A 6,615-nucleotide genomic window follows, 5' to 3' on the forward strand; every position below is an offset into this window, starting at 1 on the left:
GTTATCATCAAAACACTAAGATAAGATTAGAACCAAACTATGTTCTAAGAAATAGTGTTGAAAGAAAAAGGCACCAAAGCCATCAGGCCCTGGAGAACCATTCCTCTTCAAAGCAAAGAATGCACCTTTGATTTCCTTAAGAGTGGGAACCATGGTAAGGACAACATTAACATTATTAGTGACTAGCCTGGGGATAACGTATTCCAAAAGGGACATGTCATACAAGGATGAGCTACTATTGAATAGGTTTTTATAGTAGATCACCGCATAATCATCAATCAAATCAGAGTCAAAACTCACCTCTCCTCCAATTCTCATAGATGAGATAAGCTTGGTGGTATTTTTGATCCTGGTAAATATATGGAAATAGGTTATATTCCTGTCTCCTTATATATGCCAATTAACCCTTGCCTTTTCTTTACAAAACACCTCTTCTCTATCCAAGGCTATGTCCAACTCCTACTAAGAAAGCTTCCTGTGAAGAGAACCTTGAAGATTGCATGGCTTCTTGAATGCTAAGGAATTTAACTTCAACCTCCTTGACATAAACATGCACATTACCAAAAACTTATATGTTCCACTACCTCAGCTTCTCCTTTAGGATGTTGAGTTTTCTACTAAGGACAAACATATGACACCCCACTACTCTCTCCGTCCAATAGGGTTTGACCAGATCCAAACAATAACAATACATTGAATAAACTCTAAGGAACTTAAATCTAGAGGCAAAGTAATGAATAATATGCTTAAATTCAAATAAAAGAGGATAATGATCATACGAGTTTGGCTTTGCTTGGCGCTGATCTCCTTGGGTTAGTTTCTTTATATGGATCGACACTTGATACTTTTTTGAATTAATTTTAAATCCTATAACATAATATGATCAAAAGATAATGAAACAATATTAATGCATATTTTTAAGACGATTCTCAAATAAGCACAAATTAGAGTTTTTTTGTGTTACATGGTGTGCAAGTAAGCTAAGAAGTGAGTGAATATAATAGTGATAAACATGTAAACTACACAATTATCAAGTTTACTTTTAGACCAAATAAAAAGTGAAGTTATAGATATGATGACTCTACTATCTTATAAACGCCAGATGCCCACCATATGAGATGAATTAAAACCCAGCCAAGAAGAAAGAGAAATTGAAGAGGCAAATAAGGAGAATTTGGTGAAGCTTAAACAATTATTATCTCACCTAAAGTTTTTATTCCTATGTGGAAGGAATGAATTTTCAACAATAATCAATTCAAGGTTTAGTACACTTGAAGAGGAAAAACTGTTGAGGATTTTCTTGTAGTACCATGGTGAGATAAGGTGGTCCATTGAGGATGTGAAGGGCATTAGCTCTACATTCTGCATGCATAAGATTCTAATCGAAAAAAGCTTCAAATCATTGGTCCATCCTAAACGAGAAAAAAATTCATACATGAATGAGGTGACTAGAAAAGAAGTGGAAAATCTACCAGATGTAGATCGCATTAATCTTATTTCTAACAGTGCTTGGGTGACTATTGTTCATATGTGAAATTCTGGTATGACAGACTCGGATGTTATTCACGATGTCAAGACATCTGATTTATTATTAATGTAGCAGAGGCAGAATAGAAAGATCCCTCATTTATTAATTACTTCTAAACCGGAGTCAATGAGACCTGGGATCACACACGTTCAGTAAACATAACCAGATTGAAACAATTATATGGTTCTGTTCAGGAACAGCTAACACTTCTGATCCTGATGTTATAAACGATGTCATAACATTCACAACTGAACAAACAATGCAGAAGATAAATAACACAGTTAATTGTTAACCCGATTCGGTCTAACTACCTACTCTGGGGGCTACCAAGCCAGGAAGAAGATTTCACTATCAGTAATACTATTTTATGTAAACAACCTCTGGTTTACAGATAAACAACCTCTGGTTTACCTAGTCACTACCCAATGCAACCTTTATCTCAGAACTCCATCCAAGACAAGAGAACCTCTGCTCACTCCCTAGTGATACCTAACTGTTACAACCCTGCAACAACTATTTACACAATTAACAATGCACAATAACTTGATCTTGCTTCACAGATTCGATCAAGAAAACAATACTCAACTCTTACCTACAGGTTTCGAGTGAGGACAATCACTTCTCTTACCTACAGGTTTCGAGAAGGACATGGCAGCCATCCCATAACCTGGGTGGTCTACCTATAGAAACCTTAATGACTACATCGTTTAAAAACAAGATTTTCTATCTAAAGCTAGGTTACAAAGATTCCTATTTATAACCTGATCCCAATTGGACTTGGGCTTACAAATCGCAGCACTCCTTGCTGTTACAGATATGTAGAAATATTCTGCTACAAATAAGGTCTTTTAATCATGAGTTTCCTAATTTATCTCCTAAATTAGAAACTGTTGAATCTTCAATCTTCTGATCTGATTCTTCCTGAATCTTCAATCTCCCGATCTGATTCTTCAAATATTCTCTTGACCTTTAAATTTGCGCCACATAGGATTACAAAATATTCTTTGAATATCCTGTATCTCTTAAGTACAAACTGAATCTTCCTTCCAGTTCTGCAGGCGCGATGTCATGAGTTGATGTCATGACATTCCATATAACATCTTGCTTTTACATGTTTTGTTCTTTTTATATTTGCGAGATTCACAGTTGTATTATGTTTTACTGCTATTATGTTTTAGCCAAACATAGATGCCAATCAGCCAATAAAAGCACTAACAATCTCCCCCTTTGGCATATTTTGGCTAAAACTAAACATTCATTAAAAATGCAGCAAAACACATATACTTCATATTTCAAGACAAAAAGAAAGAACAGAATTTTACATTCTCAGAATAGGGCTTTACCTTTTGTTCTTCAGGACTTGAACCACATCATAACATCTTCAGTCTGCTACAAAATCCTTTGTTTCTTTTTACAGTAGCAAAATCAGAAGATGATATTCTCTCCCCCTTTTTAGCCATAATATGACAAAGAATAATCCGATGTCATAATATGCAGTGGAACATCTTCATGCAACACTGATGAACACGAAGAAGACGATGGGCGAAGGTCTTTGTCTTGGAGGACCAATGGTGGCATAAGGGACCCCTTCTTTAGTCTTGTACCAGAAACCGAATCCTAGCATAGACCTAGAGAGAGGACTTGAGTGAAAACTGTCCACCAGTCCTAGTAACTCAGAACATAAATCACAATTGTGTTCATAACTCAGATTACAAATCACAACGAAAATGATTCCTATACTGAAGGTTGTATATAGTGGAACATATTTGTTGTTATTGCAGAAAAACCCATGGTAGTGACCATCAACATCCCCAACCTGTGTTTTTCTTTTTATGAAGAGGTTTTGGTACAACAACCCATCACAATACCAAACCCAGACACGACTCACAAGAACACACACGAACGACATTTTGAGAGAGTTTGATTTCTGCAATTCATGGAGACGCTATTATATAGCCATTGGAGATTATAGGAAATAACGATGGTCTTTGGTCTTGTTCAATGGTCAAACTAGGGGTGGAAAAACGGGCTGGGGCCCGCCGGGCCGCCCGCGCACCCACCAAAAACTGGCGGGTGGGGTTGGGATTTTAGGCTCGCCGCTCGCCAAAACCCGCCGCCCGCCATACCCGCCCCGCCAAAGCCCGTCGCTCGCTAAAACCTGCTCCTCCTCCAAAACTCACTCTTTTTTTAGTTAATTCTAGTAATTGCAATTCTTGTGGTTTATTTTATACATTTATTTATAAATATATGTAATATTTTTTAAAGTAAATTTGTTAATAAAATTACTTTTATAAAAAATTGGTTTAAAAAATAAGTGAAAAATTTAATTAAAAGGTAAAAAAAACATATTAATCTATTAAAAAAATATAAATAAAAATAGGCGGGTAAGCCCTCCGCCATCTTGGCGGGGCGGGCATGATTTTGATGCCCATTTTACTTGGCGGGCATGCCCGCCCCGCTCGTTTTTTGGCGGGCATAAGGCGGGGCGGGCGGCGGGCGGGGCGGGCGGCCCGTTTTGCCACCCCTAGGTCAAACGGTTAATTAGGAAACAGTTCCAAAAGCAATTACTCTTTCCAAAGCAGTTTTTGACTGTTTTTCTGATAGGAGTTATCTTGAAATACCAGTGCATGCATAGTCATTGATTGTACTTTACGCCGACCACTGATGTGTAGATAAACTTCAAGTCAAATTTCCTTGTTTGACTTAGAAGATTCAATGTCTTTAAACATGTCATGACATCCTGTCAGACATTGTCACTTTTCTTTCCTTTAAGCACATAGCTCAAGATTCTGTAAAAGATTAAGATAGAGCATCTTTTGGACCAAATAACAAACTCCCTACTTACTCACTAGTCATAGACTTAGACTTCTATTGTTTTTGGACACCTTGAGACTGTTAGCACACAGCTACCTCATTAGTGTAGAGAAGGAATAGTGGTAACTAGTTGCACATGGTTGACTTGATCCATTCAAATAACTGACAAAAATATCACATTTTCTCCATGATGTTAAAGTATTTTTAACCAAGAGCCGCACCCTCTGTTCAAAAATCCTGCTGAACACACTCACTATAGCAAATTTGTTCCTCACAATAAATACTTACACCAGAAGTAGAACGTCATAACATTGTGTCTGACATTTGTACTACCAGTATTCTCCACAAGTTTTATCTCTTTCTTCAACAGATCCTTTGCCTAACTTGTCTCCTTTAGAAAATTTGAATTCTCTTGATACTAGAAGCTCACACGGAGAGGTTGCCACAATCTCAACAAACAGAACTGCCACTCCTTGAACTTTGTTGAGCATAACCTTACCATGTTTGAATCAGATCATGGTCTGCTTAAGAAAATTTGAAATCCTTCTTGATATGGTGTTTTTCAATCTCACACATTGATTAACATGTTCATTGATCAGAAGAGATTCTCCTTTATCCTTAGTTGTGTTGATCCGATCATAGAACTTTTGTCTTCATAGTTATCTTCACTAAGTGAAGTCTTCACCATGAAAGTAATTATGTATTCCCAGAACACATTACTTACATCCAGATCAGAACCTGCCCATTCTAATCCACATTATGCCTGAACTTCCACTTTAGACACTAATGTTTCTTTTTCAAACTTCTAATGTATATTCCCAGTCCTTCTTCCAGGAAATACGTACTTTGTGATGTTGACACTTCTCAAGACACAAGTTCATCTGAACTCAAACAAACTCTGACTATCTTTCATACCCCAAAATTTGCCCATCATATTTCAAGATATTTTGATCTACCTGACTTTCAAATGCTCGAGCACTGAGGATTAGGCTCACTTACCCGCTCTCCTAAACAATGACCTCCTAAACTAGGGTTTTGATTTCTCTAAAGAAAATTAATAAATCAAGGGCTCCAATGGATCTCGTATGGTTTATGATGTTTCAACTTATCTATATGACAAAATTCAGGCTTCAATTCCAAGGATTGCTCAGTCAATTGCTCAAAAAGTCAACAGTCGACTAGTTTGACCTAAAAGTCAACTGTGGTCAAAGTACAGTCAAAATTCCTGATTTTTGGTCAACATCCTCATTTCGAATTAAAATTCATCATTTGATCAAGAGTTGACCATGATTCATCAAGGAAAGTTCAGAAATCAACAAAACTCAAAGTTTATAAATTAGGGTTTTTTGACCTAAAGTCAACTGAACTTTGACCAGCCATAAATTTCACATGGAACATCACAAATTTCCCATTCAAAACTCATTTTAAAGTAAATTGAATTCTCTACAACTTTGTCTCTCACATGCCAAGTCAAAAAATGCTTCATTTGAGAGATATGGATCAAAAGATTATAGGTCCTTTTTGAAAGTCAACCAAAAGCAGTTTTTTGTCAAAGCCCATATCATCAGGATAAAATCCTAAAATGAAAAAAATATTCCAAAGTGGCTTATAAAGGACATCTTGAGGTTTCTAAAAAGTACTAGAACTCCTCCATACCTTAAAAATTGAGAGAGATATGCCTTGTCAAAGTAGGACAATTTTAAGAAGAAAAATGTGAAATAAAAGGCTTCAAATTGAATTTTCTTGCAAAGGAACCCAATATTTTTTGGCCCAATCTTGATCCTCAAGTTATCCAATATTCAAAAATCAACTCCCACGAAATTATGTGATTTATTTGATTTTATTTGAATTTTTATTCATTTAAAAAGTGATTAAAATCAAATAATCAAAGATTTATGAAAGAGATTTGACTTGGTTCTAATTTCCAATCATATCCAATCAAGTACTCTTCATATTTTCCATCAAATTTCGTCCATAACAACATTTGTGAGATTGGATTGATATTGAGCATATTTGGAAAGATTCATAAATCAATTTTCCTCCAATTGCAATCTTTGATTCAAGAAAGATTTAATCCAATTTTGTTACCCTAATTCACTCTCTATAAGTACATAAGCACACTCTGATGCAGAGGGGATGAATTCACAAGGATTGGTGGCCAGAGGAACTCGTTCAAAAGCTTCAAATTTCTCTAAGAAACTCAAAACCGGTTTTGCAGTTACAGGAAGATTCAGGAGCTTTTCATCAAAACGCAATCCTTGGGAGGTAGTGAA

This window comes from Vicia villosa, unplaced genomic scaffold (assembly GCF_029867415.1).
Source record: "Vicia villosa cultivar HV-30 ecotype Madison, WI unplaced genomic scaffold, Vvil1.0 scaffold7, whole genome shotgun sequence".
Lineage (NCBI taxonomy): Eukaryota > Viridiplantae > Streptophyta > Magnoliopsida > Fabales > Fabaceae > Vicia > Vicia villosa.